The sequence below is a fragment of the Mus musculus genome, chromosome 4, assembly GCF_000001635.26.
Source record: "Mus musculus strain C57BL/6J chromosome 4, GRCm38.p6 C57BL/6J".
In the NCBI taxonomy this organism is placed as follows: Eukaryota; Metazoa; Chordata; class Mammalia; order Rodentia; family Muridae; genus Mus; species Mus musculus.
In genome coordinates this window covers 47945834-47966104 of record NC_000070.6, presented here as the reverse complement: position 1 = coordinate 47966104, position 20271 = coordinate 47945834, and the positions used below count along the sequence as shown (strand labels likewise).

General features: G+C 42.1%; 2 long non-coding RNA genes across 2 annotated transcripts; both read left to right on the top strand.

Annotated features, from left to right (window-relative positions):
- The first annotated feature begins 400 nt into the window (after positions 1-400).
- Gm52735 lies at positions 401-4364 on the top strand. The gene is made up of 2 exons (XR_003955400.1): positions 401-2477; positions 2589-4364. It is a non-coding gene; the product is annotated as a predicted gene, 52735 (long non-coding RNA).
- Positions 4365-12147: 7783 nt separating this feature from the next.
- Positions 12148-19926, top strand: Gm46853. The gene is made up of 3 exons (XR_001784289.2): positions 12148-16448; positions 17388-17583; positions 18007-19926. It is a non-coding gene; the product is annotated as a predicted gene, 46853 (long non-coding RNA).
- The last annotated feature ends 345 nt before the right edge of the window (positions 19927-20271 follow it).

Here is a 20271-nt window from a genome sequence, read left to right as displayed (position 1 = left end):
TGTGGTCAAGTTGACAACTAGGAATAGCTATCATGTACTTCTAATTGGCTTTAATGAGAGTTCCATTAGACACCCTGTGCAGAAAGGGTTCAGGCCCCAAAGCAGCATCCCATTTGAAAGCCCTTCTCTCAACACTTTTGGGAACACGCTTTGGATCTCAGTTTTTAAAACACTTTTAAAAAAAAAGTTATTTATTTATTTATTATATGTAAGTACACTGTAGCTGTCTTCAGACACCCAGAAGAGATTCACTTATCATTACAGATGATTGTGAGCCACCATGTGGTTGCTAGGATTTGAACTCAGGGCCTTCGGAAGAGCAGTTGGTGCTCTTAACCACTGAGCCATCTCTCCAGCCCACTTTTTTTTTTTTTTTTTTTTTTAAGAAAAGAATTAAAACAATGGTTGCCACTGATCTTCACTTAGGTCTGGGAGTCGGCATTGAGACAACAGTTACTGAATTATAAGACTATGTATGAGCTGTGGCTATGGCTCGGTCAGTTAAGTGTTTTTAGTGCAAGCCTGAGGAGCTGAGCGCTGAACCCCTTACTCACATACAAATGGAGGTATGGTGGCAGAGGCCTGTATTCTCCATGCTGGAGATGTGGAGACAGGAAGCTCCCAGGAGCTTGCTGGTGAATCAATTCTATCTAGGCTCAGTGAGAGAGAGTGTCCAAAAGTAAGACAGAGAGAGCTCAAGGAGCAGACCCAGAGCTTACGTGCTCACGCTTTGTTAGTCTTTCCAGAGGACTTAAAGTCTTTAATCCAAGCACGCCGCTTCTTTTCCTTTTCCTTTCATTTACTTTAAAGTGGGGGCATTTGTTGAGATGCCATAGGGCAGGGAGTAAGAGAAAGCTGGAATTACACTGAGGTCATTTTGGGTCTATTACACATGGGAGCCAACCAGAAGGACTGTTTATAGCAGGTAATGGCTATCCAGGAAGATAAAAAAGAGGGCATGACGTAGGCAACATGGCAGAGAGTAACCACTGAGCTAGTAGGAAATTCAGAGGACATCCTGCATAAAGATGACTCCTAACAAGGTTTTGCTTGGTTTTATGACAAGTAATAAAATAGTGAATGCTAATTTTTGTCTGTTTCTCAGACTCTGACCAGGGATAATAGGTTTTGTTTCCATTCTTAACGATCACACTTGCCTTTCTTTTTCTGTTCATGAATATTCACGCTGAGATTCCTTACCACCATGCCTCTAACTGTACCTGTCTCTCTAGATCAGTCTGCTAAAGATTCAAGAGCTGTAAGCAGCTGCTGGAAGGAAGTGGGTTCTGGTCTGTGGCACAGGCGCATTGACACACGCACAGGGAGGTGGAGATGGGGCCCAAAGGAAAGGGCAAAACCTGGTGAGGTCTGAGAGCAGGCAAGATCTGCACCCATTTCAGGGAAGGAGAAACTCCTGTATTTTCCTTAAAAGATAGTGAAATTAGGGCACCTGGAATTGTAGGGGAGGAAAATGTTACTATGTGGCGGAAAGTATATTTGGTTTGGGAATGAACTGAGTTTTGGTTCAATTTTCTCTAATTCCAATTTCATCTGTAAAATGTGGGATACTACCAGCAGATCCTTGCTTCAGGCTCCTTGGGGGTTAGAAAGGATTAGTCAAATGCAAATGATCTACCCAGCTCCTGAGTGGATGAAGTGTCTTCCTCTATTCCTCTAGCATGTGTGTGCAGAGGACATGAGAGACAACATTAAGCAGTGCGCTGCAGACTTCATCCCGATCTTATTATTTATTGTTTGGTTGGGAAAGTTTTCAAAACTTGCTCAACCATAGTTATTTCATAGTTTCCACAGGGACGATATGGCAGCAACTTTATAGACCTCACTCGAAGAAGAAACAAGCTAGTTTATATAGAGTGCTTGTAGAATATGTGGTTTGGAGTACGTGCTTTTAATGACCACTACTGATGTCAAATGGTTAATAGAGCTTGCGGCTCTTGCAGAGACACTTTATTGGGTTCCAAACATGCATATCAAGTGGTCTACAGTCAGTGTCCTGTAACTCTTCTTCCACAGTATAGATACTGTGTTGTCTTCTGCCTCTGAGAGTACCTGCCCACATGCACACATGTATACATACAGACATATATTTAGGCACACATACACATAAGATAAATGGAAATGATTAAAAATAGCACTTTTAAAATTAAATCTCTCTCTGTCTCTGTGTGTGTGTCTAGAGGTCAGTGGTCAATGTCTGGTATCTTCTTTAATTGCTCTCTACCTTACTTTTGAGACAATCTTTGACTGAACCTGGAGCTAGCTGACTGTCTAGACTGTCCAGCCAGTAAGTCTTCGAGACCTTCCTGTTTCAGCATCCCCAGAGCCAAGGGATTGATGATAAGCCCTTGCCTGATCTTTCCATGTGGATGTTGGAGATCAAACTGCTCCTCATATTCTCCAGGCAGACACTTCACCAACTGAACCATCTCTCAAACCCCTGTGATGACTTTTAGCAGGTACAGAAGACCTCGTGGTAATTTTGAGTGGAGGGTGATGGGTTGGCCGGAAGGTGGGGTGAGGAACCAGTGTGGTAGAGTGACTCTGATCTGTCTGTGGTTTCCAAATAGGAATGGAGTGGTGAAGGACTGAGGAGAGACCAAAAGAGAATAAGACGCGTTAGCACCTCAGCAAATGCTGCTGATTTGAGACTCAAGAGCCCGATGAGCAAGAGAAGGATTTACACGGGAAATGGAGTTTTCATATTCCCGTGTGCACGAGTCACCCAGTGAACCAGAACTCAGTTTCTTGTTTGATTTAGTCTGGAGGGACCCAGAGATGCTGCCACCAGTAACAAGATCTCAGGCAGCACAGATAGACGACGCCATGGATCGTACAGGCAATGGACGGATGGGATTTGACGACTCACTCAGTGGTCATGAGTGAAAAGAGGCACAAAGTGTTTGTTTGTTTTGTTGTTTTGTTGTTTTTTTTTTTCAAGGAACTAAATCAGGAAGAAAAATAATGAGTTTGCCTGCCCGGGTTTCATTTTCTGAACTGGGCATTATGGGATGTAGAAGAGCATAATGATAAGAGGTTAGATTCATTTCAGAAGATCACAGCTTTTGTACAATTACTAGAAAGATGACTCTGGAGTTTAGCTTTTGCTCTCCAGTCTTTAAATGAGAAGCTACAGAGGCTAGGCCACAAGACTGCTGCAGAGATTAATGGAGATACTTTGTTGGGAATAAAAATCCTCTCTTTTGCAGGGCAGTGGTGGCACACCCCTTTAATCCCAGCATTTGGGAGGCAGAGGTAGGTGGATTTCTGAGTTTGGTCTACAGAGTGAGTTCCAGAACAGTCAGGGCTATAAGAGAAACCCTGTCTCAGAAAAAAAAAATCCTCTCTGTAGATCTCACAGAACGTAAAGAGTACCACAGCTCTTGGTGAGGCCCATGTGGGATTTTTTTTATATACGACTTTTCTCTCAGGGTGCACTGATACCTCAGACGATTCTGTATTTTGACAGCCTTCTGAACTTTGTGTTTTCTAATTATTCATTAGCTGACATAATTTCAGGGGACTTGAGAGCCAGAATTGGCAGCAGTTCCACTAGGGCAGCCTCCATTAGGAAACTGCAATAGTTAGATTCTTCCTTTTAAGGTACTTCTCCAGGAACGACCATCTGAATTAAAGAGGGAAATATCTGGTCAAGCTCACTTATAATCACAGTCTAATGAAGGCAAATGGCAGGCTGGGGGACAACCTCTGAGCTCTCCCTTACATTTTCAACCAGTGGCAGCATCCAGCTGATTTGTAGAATTAGCTCTTCGGAGCTTACCTTCATCTTTGTGTTGAATATAAACTGACTGGTTGAGAGTAAACATTTTCCCTTAAGCTTGATCTGAACTTTCAAAATTGTCCTTGCCTCTGTCCCCAGTGTAACTTTCTGGTGTATATGTGGTGTTGGGGATTGAACCCAAAGGCCCCACACACGCCAGGCAAGGGCTCAATCACTGAACTACACTCTCCCCCACATCTGCCCCTGTATGTAATTAAGTCTGTGAGATTTTAGAGATAAGGTTAAACTGAAAGGAACACATTTATTACCTACAAAAATTTATGGAAACATATTTTATTCTGAAGGCTTCACTAATAACTCTTTACAGTCCTAACAAATGGTGATTATACTACCATGCCGCTGGACTATCCAAGAACAACCTTTTATCTCTTGCTTCATAAAAGAGATCAGAAAGCAACAAAAATAAATAAATAAATCCCAGGCCATATTATCAAGATGTTATCCCAGATACAACAGAGATCAAGACATCTAAGGACTCATTAAGTTATAACTGTTTCAAAAAAACAACTCATCTTTTCCCAAAATTAAATTACATAAAATATTATTGTATTTGTTCTGGGTTCAACTATGGGGATACTAATGATGCAGATTTGGAAAATTTGCTTCCTTGCTATCATGTGTGTCCAAAGACATTGAGAATCATGTGTGTGTGAATCCATTACCAAACAGATCATCTACATCCCTACCCTAGCTCTCTGCATTTTTCTATCTTCAGCCTTCTTCAGTACTGCAACCCAATATTTTCATTCACCCTAAAAACACTCTGCCTTTGGAGGCTCCAGAAGGAAAGCTCTGCTGCCAAAATTATTTTAACTTTGCTTGAGTAGTTGGCTGAAGCCTTTGCCAACCTATTTACCTTAATTAACTCCACAGGTATGGCTCCCTTAAGAGGAACTCTAAGTGGAGTTGACTCCAGATTCAAAAAGGGAAACCCTCCATCTCACAAAATTACAGAACCATTAAGGCTCTTCGAGATCTCCTCAGAAGTTATGCCAAATTTCTTCTTCAACTGAAAAGCTAAGTCTCTGTCAAAGAGCTTGCTTGCATAGGGAACTAATCACCATGAGGCACAAACTGCTAACCGCCAATCGTTGTTAGTATAGTACTTGTTGACTGCGTGAATTCTGTCATCTAGTTATTTCCTCGAAAGAATCCCTGAGACTTTTGTGAAACTTCTGTCTAGATTCGTTTTACTCTCACCTCAACCCTCGCCTTCTGTGTTCCTTGTCTCTAAACATAACCTAACCAATAATTTGAGAAACCTGGGAGAAACTCAGCAGCTATCCATGCCCTCCCTACAGCAGGTCATCTTCCAGCACCTGCTGGTTTTCATATCTTCCATACATGTTGACTCCTGGGGACCCTTTTCAGCTGAGGCTTGTCAGTTCTCTCTGGGCACCCATAGCAGCATGCTAAGGGATTTTGCTGTATCTACTCAGCCTCCTCGGATTTAGTCTTCAGTGTGTTTGAAGAAAATCTAAGTTTTATCATGACTTCACTTATCATTTTATCATGACTTCAGTGACTCTTCACCGACAGTCCTAGCTCCTTGGCATAAAACCAAAAACTTCCTATGATCCAGTTTTAATCAGGTTTGTCTCCTCCTACCTGCATGCTTCAGTTTGCAGCAGGCTTCCCCAGCATCAGCATGATGGTGAGTCAGGTAACTTTTTGTATGGGGTACTTGCATTATGAGGGGTTTTACCCATACCCCTGGCCTGACTCTGATGACTTTCGATGCTAATCCCTTCTTCTAGCTTTGGGAACTCAAAGCAAAATCAGAACACAGATCTTGGATGATTTGAGCTAGATATGATCTGAGAGCCTTTCCTGAGGTCTAGCTTCCAGTCATGTCCTTGGGTGAGGGAGCAAAACACTCCAGAACTTATAAACAGGGTGTGGGTAGTAAATCCTAACTTTCTGCACACATTAGGCTATCAAGTGCTTTCGTTCCTTTGTTTCTGTTTGTCCCATACTGCTTTTAATTATTATTTTCCTGTTTTTCACTGTGTTCCCTGAAGAAGGATGAGCAATCTGATTGGCCAAGATCTAAAAATGCTGATTGGAACAAAGTGTGAAGTGGGGAGGTCCATTACTCTGAAAGGTGAATCCATAAGCGTACACAACCTACTCTTCAATTACCTGATGAGTGGATGAATCCTGTATTTGAAAAAAAAAACCAACCCCATCAGAATATAGCATTAAAAGTGAAAGTGTCATGCCCAGGATCATAGGATCAGAGGTGAGGAGGACACGACATCTGCCCCAACACTGGGAGTTACTGGGACCAGCGGCACAGGTTCCTTCCTGTCTGAGCCAGTGCCCTGAGCAGATCTTGGGCGCTAACCTCACAGCCAGCCCCACAATACTCAGAATAAGCTAAGCTCCACTTCTAGGCACTCTAACATGCCCAGGTCCACAGGATCCCAGGATTCCAGGATCCCTGGAGCTTGGTCACACCAGGATCTCAGGGTCCCAGAGGCAGCTTGATTCCCAGGAGCTCTGACATACCCAGGATCTCAGGATAACAGGATTACAGAATCACAGAGAACTCTGAGGAGTTCTGACACAACCAGGATCACAGGAAGGACAGGCTCCAGTCAGATATAGTGAGGGCAGGTAGCCTTAAAGATAACCAGATGGTGGGAGGCAAGTGTAATAACATAAACAACAGAAACCACAGTCACTTGGCATCATCAGAACCCAATTCTCCCACCATAGCAAGTTCTGGATACACCATCACATGGGAAAAGCAAGATTTGGATCTAAAATTACTTCTTATGATGGTGATGGAGGACTTTAAGAAGGACATAAGTAATTCCCTTAAAGAAATACAGGAGAACACAATCAAACAGGTGAAGTAAATAAACAAAACTATCCAAGATCTAAAAATGGAAATAGAAACAATAAAGAAATCACAAAGGGAGACAACCCTGGAGATAGAAAACCTAGGAAAGAGATCAGGAGTCATAGATGCAAGCATCACCAACAGAATACAAGAGATAGAAGAGTGAATCTCAGGTGCAGAAGATACCATAGAAAACATTGACACAACAATCAAAGAAAACGCAAAAAGCAAAAAGCTCCTAACCCAAAACATCCAGGAAATCCAGGACACATTGAGAAGACCAAATCTCAGGATAATAGGTATAGATGAGAATGAAGATTCCCAACTCAAAGGGCCAGTAAATATCTTCAATAAAATTATAGAAGAAAACTTCCCTAACCTAAAGAAAAAGATGACTATGAACATACAAGAAGCCTACAGAACTCCAGATAAACTGGGCCAGAAAAGAAATTCCTCCTGTCACATAATAATCAAACACCAAAGAATATTAAAAGCAGTAAGGGAAAAAGGTCAGGTAACATATAAAGGCAGACCTATCAGAATTACACCAGACTTCTCACCAGAGACTATGAAAGCTAGAAAATCCTGGGCAGATGTCATACAGACTTTAAGAGAACACAAATGCCAGCCATTTACTATACCCAGCAAATCTCTCAATTACCATAGAGGGAGAAAACAAGATATTCCACGATCAAACCAAATTTACACAATATCTTTCTACAAATCCAGCCCTACAAAGGGTAATAGATGGAAAACACCAGCACAAGGAGGGAAACTACACCCTAGAAAAAGCAAGACAGTAATCTTTCAACAAACCCAAAAGATGATAGCCACAAAAACATAATTTCATCTTTAACAACAAAAATAATAGAAAATAACAATCACTTTTCCTTAATATCTCTTAACATCAATGCACTCAGTTCCCCCAAAAAGGCATAGACTAACTGACTGGATATGTAAATAGGACCCAGCATTCTGCTATATACAGGAAATGCACCTCATTGACAAAGGCAGACACTACCTCAGAGTAAAAGGTTAGAAAACAATTTTCCAAGCAAATGGTCCCAAGAAACAAGCTAGAGTAGCCATTCTAATATCAAATAAAATCAATTCTCAACCAAAAGTTATCAAAAAAAGATAAGGAAGGACACTTCATATTGGTCAAAGGAAAAACCTACCAAGATGAACTCTCAATTCTGAATATCTATGCTCCAAATGTAAGGGCACCGACATTTGCACCCCACACAATAATAGTGGGAGACTTCAACACCCTACTCTGAACAAAGGACAGATCATAGAAACAGAAACTAAACAGAGACGTAGTGAAACTAACACAAGTTATGAACCATTTGAATCTAACAGATATTTATAGAACATTTCATCCTAAAGCAAAAGAATATACCTTCTTCTCAGCACCTCACAGTACCTTCTCCAAAACTGACCATATAATTGGTCACAAAACAGGCTTCAACAGATACAAGAAGACTGAAATAACCCCATGCACCCTATCAGATCACCATGGATGAAGGCTGGCCTTAAATACCAACGAAAACAACAGAAAGCACACACACATGGAAGCTAAACAATGCTCTACTCAATGATAACTTGGCCAAGGAAGAAATAAAGAAAGAAATTAAAGCCTTTTAGAATTTAATGAAAATGAAGACACATCATATCAAAACTCATGGGACACAATGAAAGCATTCCTAAGAGGAAAACTCATAGCTCTAAGTGCCTCCAAAAAGAAACCGGAGAGAGCATACACTAGCAGCACACCCGAAAGCTCTAGAACAAAAAGAAGCAAATACATCCAAGAGGAATAGATGGCAGGAAATAATCAAACCATAGAAACAAAAAGAACTATAGAGAGAACCAACAAAACCAGGAGCTGGTTCTTTGAGAAAATCAATAAGATAAATAAACCCTTAGCCAGACTATTTATTTATTTTTATTTACGTCCTAAATCCCTTTCCTGGTCCCTCTTCACAGAAGGTCCTTCTCCTTCTCCTCTCCCCTTCCCCTTTGAGAGGGCAGCCCACCCCCTGGAACCTCCCTACCCCCATCCTGGTACATCAAGTCTCTGCAGGATTAGGCACATCCTCTCCCACTGAGGCCAGTCAAGGCAGCCCTCTGCTACATATGTGCTGAGTGCTCTTTGGTTGGTGGCTCAGTCTCTGGGAGTTCCCAGGGGTCCAGGTTAGTTGACACTGTTGGGGTTGCCATCTCCTTGGGGGCCTTCAATCCTTCCCCCAAGTCTTCCATAGGGGTCCATGACCTTTGCCCAGTGTTTTTCTGTGAGTATCTGCATCTGTCTCAGTCTGCTGCCAGGTAGAGTCTGAGAAGGCTGCTATACTAGGCTCCTGTCTGCAAGCACAACATAGGATCATTAATAGTATGGAGAATCAGTGCCTGCCCATGGGATGGGACTATCATTGGTCTGCCATTCCTTCAGTCTCTGCTCCATTTTTGTCCCTGCATTTTTTTTGTTTGTTTGTTTAGACAGGACCAATTTTGGGTCTACAGATTTGTAGGTGGATTTGTCCCCATCCCTCCACTTGGGGTTCTGTCTGTCTCCTGGCGGTGGTCTCTCCAGGTTCTGTATTCCCACCGTTAGGTATTTTAGCTAAAGTCACCTTCATTGACTCCCGGGAGTCTCCCTCATCCAGGGTCCCTGGGACTTTCTAGAGAATCCCCCTACTACCCCACTGAATATTTTCATTCATTCTCCTGACCCTCTGGGCCTCTCTCCTATCTCTCCCCATGCCTGATCCTGCTCTCCCCCTATCCCCCAGTACTCTCCTCTCCCACCCAGGTCTCTTTTGTGCCTCTTATGACTATTTTGTTCCTCTAAGTGGGATTCATGCCTCCTCACTTGGGCCTTCCTTCTTGTTTAGCTTCTTTGGGTCTGTGTAGTGTATCATGGGTATTCTGAACTTTTTGGCTAATATGCACTTACCAGTGAGTATATACTTTGCATATCCTTCTGGGTCTGGGTTCTCTCACTCAGGATAATATTTTCTAGTTCCATCCATTTGCCTGAGAAATTCATGAATGATGTCCTTGTTTTTTTAATAGCTTAATAGTATTCCATTGTATAAATGAACCACATTTTCTGTATCCATTCTCTGGTTGAGGGACATCTGGTTTTCTTCCAGTTTCTGGCCATTATGAATAAAGCTGCTATGAACGTAGTGGAGCATGTGTCCTTGTGGTACAGTGGGGCATCTTTTGGGTATAAGCCCAGGAGCAGTATAGCTGGGTCTTCAGGTAGGTCTATTTCCAGTTTTCTGAGAAACCACCAGATTTCCAGAGGGGTTTTACAAGTTTCAATCTGTCTGTCTTTTCTTCATTCCTTTCTGCCTCAGGCAGGTCTGTCCCTCCAACTGTGCAAGCTTGTGGTGGATGAGTTTGTGAGATCTGTGTTTTTGAGCCTTCTGGACCTTGAGTCTGACATGCTACAGATAGAATGTGAAGCATTTGGGTTCCCAACTTGTTGCCAGTGCACCACACCACCTCACAGCCGCAGGACGTGGCATCTGGTACCTACCCTTTGAAATTCCAAGTTACACACATCCTTTAGGGGCAGATGCAAAGAAAGATGTCTCTATGTGTGAATGCCCTAGATGTTGAAAAGGGGTTTCAAAATGAGGCCCTTGAAAAGAAAGCACAAGCAAGAACACTTTCTTACGGCAACAAAGCCATGCTTGGTGGTGGGGAAAAGAAAAAAATAATTATAAAGATTTCCAGATAGGAGAACAAAGGGTGGGAGAAACCTTTTCCTTTCAGATTTAATTCTAGAGACATTATCCTTTCAACGAGGAATTTAAAAATAGTTCTTGTTCTGTTGATGGTTCTTTTAAACCCATCACCACCCCTTCAGATCTTACAGGAGTCACTAAGAATGGTAAAGTGTTCCCAGCCCCAGAATCAACACACACACTGTAAAAAAAATAAATAAATAAAAACAATTAAAAAAGCTGTATGTACTCTAATGGAAACAGACCTGAACACCAAATTGTATCTGTGCTAAGATCACAACTAAAAATTCTGCCTGCATATGGACAGGGACTGCAAAGGAACAGGGGAAAACTGTCAACAGTTTGGTTTGTAGGATGGCAGAATTTTTGGGCGAACTTTTCCTTTTTTAAAAATTTGAGTTTTGTTAATGTTTTTGTAATGTTTGTAATAAACAAAACTGTAACAGAGGCAGCCGAACCTGCTGACTAACGATTGTTAGAAAGAGCTGCTTTGCATTAGCTCTGTCAGAGCTGTGACTGCTGCCTGAGGCCGACGCTCTCCAGTGCTCCAGTTGATGACGTCAGATAACCTTGGCCGTGAAGTCAGCTCCTTCCAGTCCATTTGAAGATACTTTTTTTTTTTTCACCACAGCTAACTCATTCTGACAGACACAACAGGAATGAGTTCAACTGAGGCCATAATGAGGATTTTTGGGTGATTTTGTTGTTTGAATTTGAAAAATTTTAATGTGGTTGATTGGCCACACTCAACTCAAGAAAGGCATAAGATGAAATCATCTCCCAGGTTCCGTGAAGAGTGTTTGTCAAAGCGTGGGAGTACTCTGGAATCCATCTTGAGGGAAGCATTGGCGCCTGTGAGAACCCCTGCAGCTTGCCTCTGTGCAGAAATATGGTGGCAAGAGCGCAAGTCAGGTTCGCAGAGACGAGCCAGTGGCATGCCAGCCTCGCTTCCTGCACATCTGCTCTTTCAAGCATGTGCATAATCAACAGAGCAGACGACCGGCACTTCAGGCACTTGTCACAGATTCCCATCCTGAAGTGCCTTGTGTCTGTGTGCCCTCCAAAGGCTCACCTGAGATGCAGGAGGCAGCAGGGAGACCATTTAATAGACAGTCTCCATTCTGTATCTCTGCACTAATCTCCACTGTAGTCATTTGGTGTAGTGTCAGGAAGTAAGACCCGCGATCGTCTGTCTCTGTCCCTGGCAGAGAGGCTCTCATGGAGCTACACGTTAGTATTATATAGTATTATCTCTGAACCTCTTTGAGAATCAGTGTAGAAATTGTCCTTTGGTATAAATAACCCCCTTTCCCTGTTTCCAAATAGGATTGCTGTGGCTGTTTTACATTGTGTCACCTAAAAATCTATCCTTTAAAAAATGATGTGAAGGCTGGGTTTGGTGGTCCACACTTTTAATCTCCTCACTGGGGATGCAGAGATAGCTGGATCTCTATGAGTTCAAGGCCAGCCTGTTCTACATAGGGAATTCCAGCTCAGCCAGGGATATGTAGTAAGACCTTGCCTTTTTGTTTAAAAAAAGAAAGAAAGAAAGAAAGAGAGAGAGAGAGGGAGAGAGAGAGAGAGAGAGAGAGAAAAGAAAAAGAAAAAAGAAAAAAGAAAAAGGAAAAGGAAAAGTAAAAGGAAAAGAAAAAGAAAAAGAAAAAAAAAGGATAACAAGTTCCTTCTAAATTGAGGGCATTGGCTTGTTAAATTGTGTTTGTCTTCATGCTTCACTTACTGTGAAACTCACACTTAACTCTCCTTCCCTTCTGAGGACAGCTTCTCTTGTAGAGAAACTGTTGTGCTCAGGTAGAGCATCAGGGCAGAAGGAGGAAGAGCCCATTGAGGCCTTTTTAGTTGCTATGCATACTCTGGCCTAGGAGATATGTTTTTTTCAACTCTAATGATCTCATTAGAATTTTTTTTCTCCAAGAATTTGTTGTTCCTAAAGTGCTAGATTTTTGTAAAGGAAAAAATGCATTTCATTTCCTATATATATATCAAAATTAATTACTCATCGGTATAACTATTCATTAAAATTTAAAATTAGATAAGGATGTTCTTCGTGGATTTTTGAGTCTTGAAGAGATTCATTTTATTATAGCATCTAGAGCATTACTATTTAAGGAAATCATGACATAAGGTTCACAACTGAATTAAAGTCAATACCTTCAGCCAAATCCCAGGAAGAAATTAGTGAATGATGGTAGGTAGGCATCGTGAAGGAAAGCCGTGAACAACTGTGAAGAATCTGTGGAGAACCGTTTCTGTGTCTCACCTCTATAAACACACTGGGAACAGAATTCATTCATTTACTCTTTCATTCATTCAACACGAAGTCCTAATATCATGTAGAGATCATTTTAGGTGCCTAGAATACTCCAAACAGAACAGGTTGACCCCACTCTTTGTCCTCACAGAATGTGTGTTTTAGTGAGGGAAGACAGTCAATAATGAAAATAAATTAAGAATTATATGGCATGACAGTTGGTGTTCATTGCTATGGAGAAAAGTCAAGTAGGTGAGGGAGAGGATGAATGGCGTGGGGGTGGAACTTGCTATTTTAAACATCGTGATCAGTTTGCATCTGAGCAGAGATCGGAAGGAGAGACACGAGTGTCTCCAGAAAGCGTTTCTACACCAAGGGAACAGTTTGTGCAAAAATTGTAAAGCAGGTGTATGCTTGATGCATTTGAGGAAGGCAGGAAGACAGGTACGGCAGGAGCAGAGTTGTGAGGTGGCCTCAGGAGTTCATTCTCCTCCTTCCTCTCTGTTCTGTGTACCACACATCTCGGTGAGCATCCCCTCCAGCACTGTGTTTACAAATCTCATCAGTCTATAGCGTCCTCCTAAATTAGACCATCAAACCCTTGAGGGCTGGGATGCATTATCGTCTGCATTGCCAGAAGCACTGCACACAGGCTGTGTACATGGTGTAGAACCAGTACTCAGAGAAGAATTGCTGGTTGGGAAACTTTGCTTCTAAGGCATCCATCTTTCTCCAAACCACAAACACACCACTGAAATGGGAAACTCATGCTCAGCTTAACCCTTTAGAGTGACCGAGTTAACAGAGCTAGGTCCAATCTTGATATTCTCGGGGAATGGAGTGTTAAATGAGGAGAAGAAAGTGTGCCTACATCACACCTTTCTCCATGGTGAGTTTATTTATGTATGAAGTCCAACCAACAAGTCTAAAGCATATACCCATTGAGTAGTGTGATATTAGAATATTAAGAATGTCACATTGGTGACTTCAAAGGATGGAAAAGCATGGGACACTATCAAATATCAGTCCTGTTTTCCTAAAGTGCTTCTAATAATGAGAGAATCACATTAATTTATGTCTATTATGTGAATAGACTTCACAGGCATTTCAATGAGTTCCTTGTCACAGTAAGCTAGAGGTTTAATAATACATCTCCATCCATTCACCCATCCATCCATCCACCCACCCATCCACCCAACCAACAAACATAATGAATACATACTTTGGAGTAAGCACTATAAAAGTTCAGTGAAGGATTATGAACTTCAGAGGCTCACAACTGAATCAAAGAACTAATCTAACAATATAGTATTCTTTGCTGAATTCTTTTTTTTAGAAGTTTAAACTCATAAAGCAATTTGATTTTTATTTATATGTACATCAGATCACCTGGAACTTAGCTTACATGGGTTTGTGAGCTACCCAACATGAGTGCAGGGAATCAAACTACAGGCACCTGAAAGTTTGCTGAATTCTTTACATTGGCAAAACAGACTATTCCTGTAGAATGAGCCTCAACAGGAAATGGCAGCAAGTTTCTTGGAAAGCTGTAAGAGCTTCTCTCTGTGTGTGTATGTATGTGCATAGTTTTGTGTATGTCTGTGTGTGTATGTGCGTAGTTTGTGTGCATATATGTTTGTCTCTGTGTGTATGTATGTGTGTGTTTGTGTATATGTGCATATTTGTTTGTGTGTACATGTGTGTGTTTGTGTGTATTTGTTTATTCCTGTGTGTATGTTTGTTTGTCTGTGTTTTTTTGGTGTCTGCGTTTTTCTGTTTGTCTGTATGTTTGTGTGTATATGTATGTACTTGTGTGTGTGTTTGTCTCTCCTTGTGTGTTTGTCTGTGTGTGTGTGCTTGTGTTTTTCTATGTCTGTGTGTGTTTGTGTGTATGTTTGTGTGTTTCCTTCTCACTTCCTGCCCCTGTCACGAGGCAATTTCTTTTCCTCTGCTCTTTTTCCGTTCTACCTGCTCACAGCAGTAAGTTTTTTATTGTAGTGTTTTACGGTCTGCTCTGCCTGACATAGACCCTTCAAGGGCAGAGGTTGTATCATGTTCATTGGTATCCTTACAGTTTCCAACATAGGTCAAAAGAAGTTAGCAGACTTAAGAGAATCTCGAAGAATGAGTTGAAAATGTATAGGCCAAGCAGGATAAAACATCCAAGAGGGAGCTCAGAAGGAGGTGAGTGCTGTAGTGGAGGAACCCCGGTGAGAGAGTGGAAGTTGTCTTAGGAATGGTGCAGGGCATGTTGATGGATCCATTGAAAGCAGTCACATGAAAACACTTAATCAAAGGAAAATCACTTGAAAAACTACTTACAATATGTGACACAGTACCCCCAGGTCTACATGTGACACAGTACCCCCAGGTCTACATGTGACACAGCATGCCCAGGTCTCAGCCTGGTCGACAAGCTTCACCTGCCTCATCTATGGTTTTGTTGGCTTCCCTTTGAAGGTTCATAAGGCAAATTTGAATTCTAGTTCTAGTCTCAACATGTTCAATTGTTATTGTTTATGTTGCAAAGTTCTTTATTCAAATGACCCAACTTCATCCACTTTCAGAAGGATTCCATGAGAAATTAGATTTTTATTTTTTTACCCAATCACCTAGTGACCAGATTCAATTCCCATCCATCTAGTTTCTAGGCCAGAAATCTGGACTTTATCCTTTTGTTTTTCTTATAGTGCTACAGCCAAAAGGAATCTCAGCTTTATTCCTTTGTCTTTATTTATATATAGCCTAAGTTCAAGTAATTTTTATCTGTCCTATAATTGCAAGAGCTACTAATGAACTGGTCTCCTGATTTGTATTCTCCTTTCCCTCCTCCCTCTCACTCTCTAGACAGACCAATCTGGCAACTGCGGTGATATCTCTTTCCATATAAAATGGAAAGCTTGTGATAAAACTCGAATCCCGTAAACCTTAATCATTTTTCAGGGCCCAGTTCAGTAGCATCGAGTACATTCATATTGTTAGCCAGTTATTACCACTGTATCAAACTATGACCACATTCAACGGTAATTCCTCTGGCTCTAAAAATTACAATTTGACTCAGTCTTGGAGTTAAAATTTTTTACATATAAGTAAAATCATACAACACTTTTTTTTTTCGTAGTTGGCTTATTTCATTAACACAATGTTCTCAAGGTTTGTCTGTGTTGGAGAATAGACTATATAATTCCCTTCCTTACTAAGACCAAATGGTAGTTGAGTGTGTGTGTGTGTGTGTGTGTGTGTGTGTGTGTGTGCACGCGCGCGTACCCTGTCTTGTCTGTCCATTCACACAGCAGTGCAGCCACAGGACTACTTAAACCATCACTCACAGGTTTACAGAAACATGTTTTCATTGTTCTCTCTATGACAAAACCCTCACTGACCCTATAGCTTTCACCCTATTTATTCTTCTCATTCACTTTCCACTTGATGTTGCCACAGACTTTGTCATGACTGGATCTCTCCCCGAAGGTTCTTCTTTGGTTTATAATGTTTTTTATTTGTATTTTATTTTCCCAGGATAAGTCCAACTTGCAGTTCAGACTCTGTTTCAGATGTCATCTTCCCCAGGGGGCTTTCCCCACCCCACCCCCTGGGTTAGGTATCTCCCTTTTGTGCTTCTAGAACATATATTTCTACCAATATATCTGGAGAGTACCCAGAGGCTGGCATATCTGGACATTCAAAAAAGAGTTTTGTTGTTGAGTGAATGAAGGAATAATGGGATGGAAAGCAGGAACAGCCGTGGACAAGGTGGGTAATGACAGAGTGGATTGTGGGAAAGACTAAATTCAGGTCACAGCAAGTGCGAAGAGGCAATCCTATGCAGTACACTGCCCAGGGACTTCATCTGTGCCCAGGAAGCAGTGGCCTTGCCTGCCCTGCACACACTGCAGAGGACATGAAGTTGTGGACATTTATTTTCTCCTGGTCTCATCTCCTTTGTAGGTGTTTTGGGACTTCCTAGGGCCATCTTAATAATTTTCTAGTCTGTAAAGGATGTCACACCCTTCCTGCCTTCCTTCTTTACCGATTTTCTCTCTTACTCTCCTGCTACTCTCAAGAAATAAATCATGCTTAGGTCACTTCAACTCAAGTGAGACTTTATTCTGTGAAGTGTGTAGTTTGTAAAAGGCTCAATGGGCTATTTTGGATCAAATAACTCTGTTTTCTTTAGCCATTTAAAATGGTCTATTTTCATTTTTTTCAGCCACTGCCTCATGAAAGGACCTAAGAATATCCCCAACTTAGTGTTAGATCCCGTAATTACATTTTCCCATTTTGAAAGCAGTTATGCAGTCCTTACAATAGAGTCAGCCCTGCTAAAAATAAACGCCAGGCAGTTCATATTAACTGTGTAATAATAACAGGCAACAAGGAGGCTCGGTGTCCAAATATGATGAAAACAGGAAGTTCGTTACACAAGCTGTTCTTTCCTGATAGATCTGAATTCTTAAAGCCTTAACTCAAAAATAATCCCTTCAGGTTATAAATAAAATCAGAGAATCGTCTCTTCTTTGTGGCTTAATGGGGATGAAATATCACAGCTAAATAAATGCACGGTTATGGATGGCTTGACGTGCCAGAACAGCCGGGGTTTGGGGGAGGAAGGAGTCTGTGTGGAGACCCTTGTCCTCACCCCTGGCTGCTGGAGGCATCTGCCTCAGGCTTTTTCCTCTGTTCTGAACCCAGGAACAAGTTACCAAGGAGACCTGCTTTCCGAGGACGCGATGGCAGCGAAGCAGAGAGCCTTCAGGTGTGGAGAAGATTTTTATTTTTCTCTGGGGAGAAAAAAAATATCCCTAGAGGAAAAAAAAAAAAAAAACACACAACTCCAAAGGCCATTCAGATAGCATCCTGCCTCCTCTGGGTCACAGTGCGTCCCAAGGTATGTCTGCTCCTCCCCTTAGCGCACGTCTCTTCCTTAGTGAGTGGCATTGGTTGCCAGGATTCACATGAGGTGGGCTTGGAGGTAGATTGTCACCAAGGCAGCCAGAGCAGCCTCCCTTCCTGTATACAAACCCCAGCCCTCCAGGGTGCTATGGCTCAGTGAGGAGGGACTTGGGACTCTGCCATCCACCTCTTCCAAGGGAACTTTTCATTGCCTATTGTCGTGGCTGTAAAAAGTGCTACGCGGCCCAGACAGTCATTCCAGCTTCCCTGCATTTTCTGTCACACAATAGAGATCAGGCTGGAAAGTGTAACCAAGTCTTGCCCACAAGATGGGGTTCAAGCAGGGAAAGGGATAAGAAAAATGTGTGTCGACGGTGGAGAGCAGACCTGACCCAGCGAATCTGGTTTCTTCTCCTAGGAGTGGATCAGCTGAGTCAGACTTTCCCGGAGGCAGAACAGCGTGGTTAAAAGACTGCAGCCATCAGTGATTCCAGCTTACTGCTTGCGTGGGGGTGGCGTACCTCTTCTTCCGGAGTGTGAACTTTTCTTTCACTACCCTGGTCCAGAAGCACATTCATGGAAGGGTATGTTCACTGTTTTCAGAGTAAAGACCCTCATCGAAAGGGTCACATCGTCAAGTCTCACCTTCAGAAACAGCCTCAAAATTCGGGCTTTTGATATTCTTTCCAAATGGGCTTAGATATACACTGGCTCTGATTGAAAACAAAACCAAGTCACACTTGACTCGAAACTTGTGCCCCTTGACAGGGTGACTGTATTGGGTGCTGTGAATTTTGTAATTTATACACTTGTGTATATCCATGCTTCTGTCATTATGTAACAATGTATCTATTCATATTAACTATTTAGGATCTATCCTAGATTTTGTAATGCAGTTTGGACATTTCTTCATTTCCTAAAATACTGATGTTCTCAGAACCTGGACCCGATCTGACCTATCTGTGACCCCAAGCCTGACCTTCTCTACCACTGAGCATCCCCAGGGACAGAAGCCAGGACTATGGAGATGTTCCCTCTCAGTGGACGGGTGCATATCCTTAAACTTATTCGTGCTGCGAACTCTCCCAGGCAGCTTGTTAGAATCTCTGCCCAGACCTAGTCTCTTGGCTCAGGGAGTCTGGGACTATTCTTTGGAAAATACTGCAACAGATTGTAGAGGGAATTGTTGGGAGAAGTCAAAGAGGGAGAGAGGCCTCCTTTGGGAAACAATACTGATTCTCTCTGGGAGTGGTGAGGATTCTGTCTGCCATGGGGAAATTTCACCTACTAAGATCAATAAAGAACAAAGGGACCTGGTGTGAGAGAGAAGGCAGGTGGCAGGGGATATCATTTCCCCAGGACACTGGGGACACATTTGAAGAAGCAGTCTGTGAGGGTGAGCAGCTATATCAGGGGGCTGTAGGAGAGAGGTGGCCTTTGGGGACCTCACTGTGGGAAATCATGAAGCCTCAGGGTAGAGCTACATACTAGGAAGTGGAAGATCTGTGGAGCCTGGTGTAGGAAGCAGCCCACACTTACCCACCATCTTTTGTAACAACAAACAGTAGTATTCAGCTGCAGTTGCTTACACGTGTGTGCATACTGGAGACCGACTTCTAGAAGACTGACTTTTTTTTTTAACAAAGAAGAAATATTAACAGTTCTTAGAGAAGGGAGGGAGCTATCCTGAGTATGTGGAAAGGACTGTTTTTATAGATTTCTGAGCTAAGTGGAGGGTGGTATCTCTCTGCAAGTCAACTGTGCCTGCCATCCCCAATACTGCTGCTGGGAGGGGACGTTTTATATGTGTAAAGATGGAGAGATATGCACTTAGGCTTCATTTCCATGGTCCACTGATCCCTCACAGAACTATCGGTAGATCCAACGCTCTTCCATCTCATGTTTTTGTACATTCCAAAACTTGTCACAAAGCCGTTCCTATGGGCACAGAAACTCGTCTGCTTTCTGTATGACTGAGTAGCTATCGGGTTCTCATTGGTTCTAAATATCAACGGTTTCTGTTACACAAAATTTTCTCGACTTTAAATTTCATGTCTTGAGCTTTCACTAATGATAGCAACTGTGCTCCATATTTTGGAGATTTCTGCCTAGCAACCTGACTGGGAGCCATTTGAGCAAGCATCACAGTCCTCGAGCTTTCTGGACGGCAACGCTCTATTGTTTCCTGACTTCCGCAAATTATCCAGGGTTTCGTTCCCCTCCTTTATAACAGTGGCAAAGTCATAACAACTCAATTGCTATTTTGCTTCCTTTGTTTCTGTCCCAGGTGAGGGTTCCCAAGGTATATATTAAAAAAAAAAGACAAAATAAATATTGCTTGCAGAACTTGTGCCTGTGTGTTTTGTATCCAGAGACTCAAAAGATAGCTTGTTGGAAGAAGACAACAGTTTAAAAATCATTAACATATATTGATTATGCATAGTGGGTTCATTATGGCATTTTCATACATGTGCATGATGCACTTACATTATACTCAACGCCACCAATACCTTTTCCTCACCAAATATTTTTAATGCCTAATGTATGTGGGACCAATTTTACATCCTGGGGACTCAAGGGTATCCAGAGCAATGCTCCCGTTCTTAGGGGACTAACGTTCCCATGGCAGGAAGAGACAGGTCATAGAGAAGTGACACAAAATTGGTGTGTGTGCCACTTATGT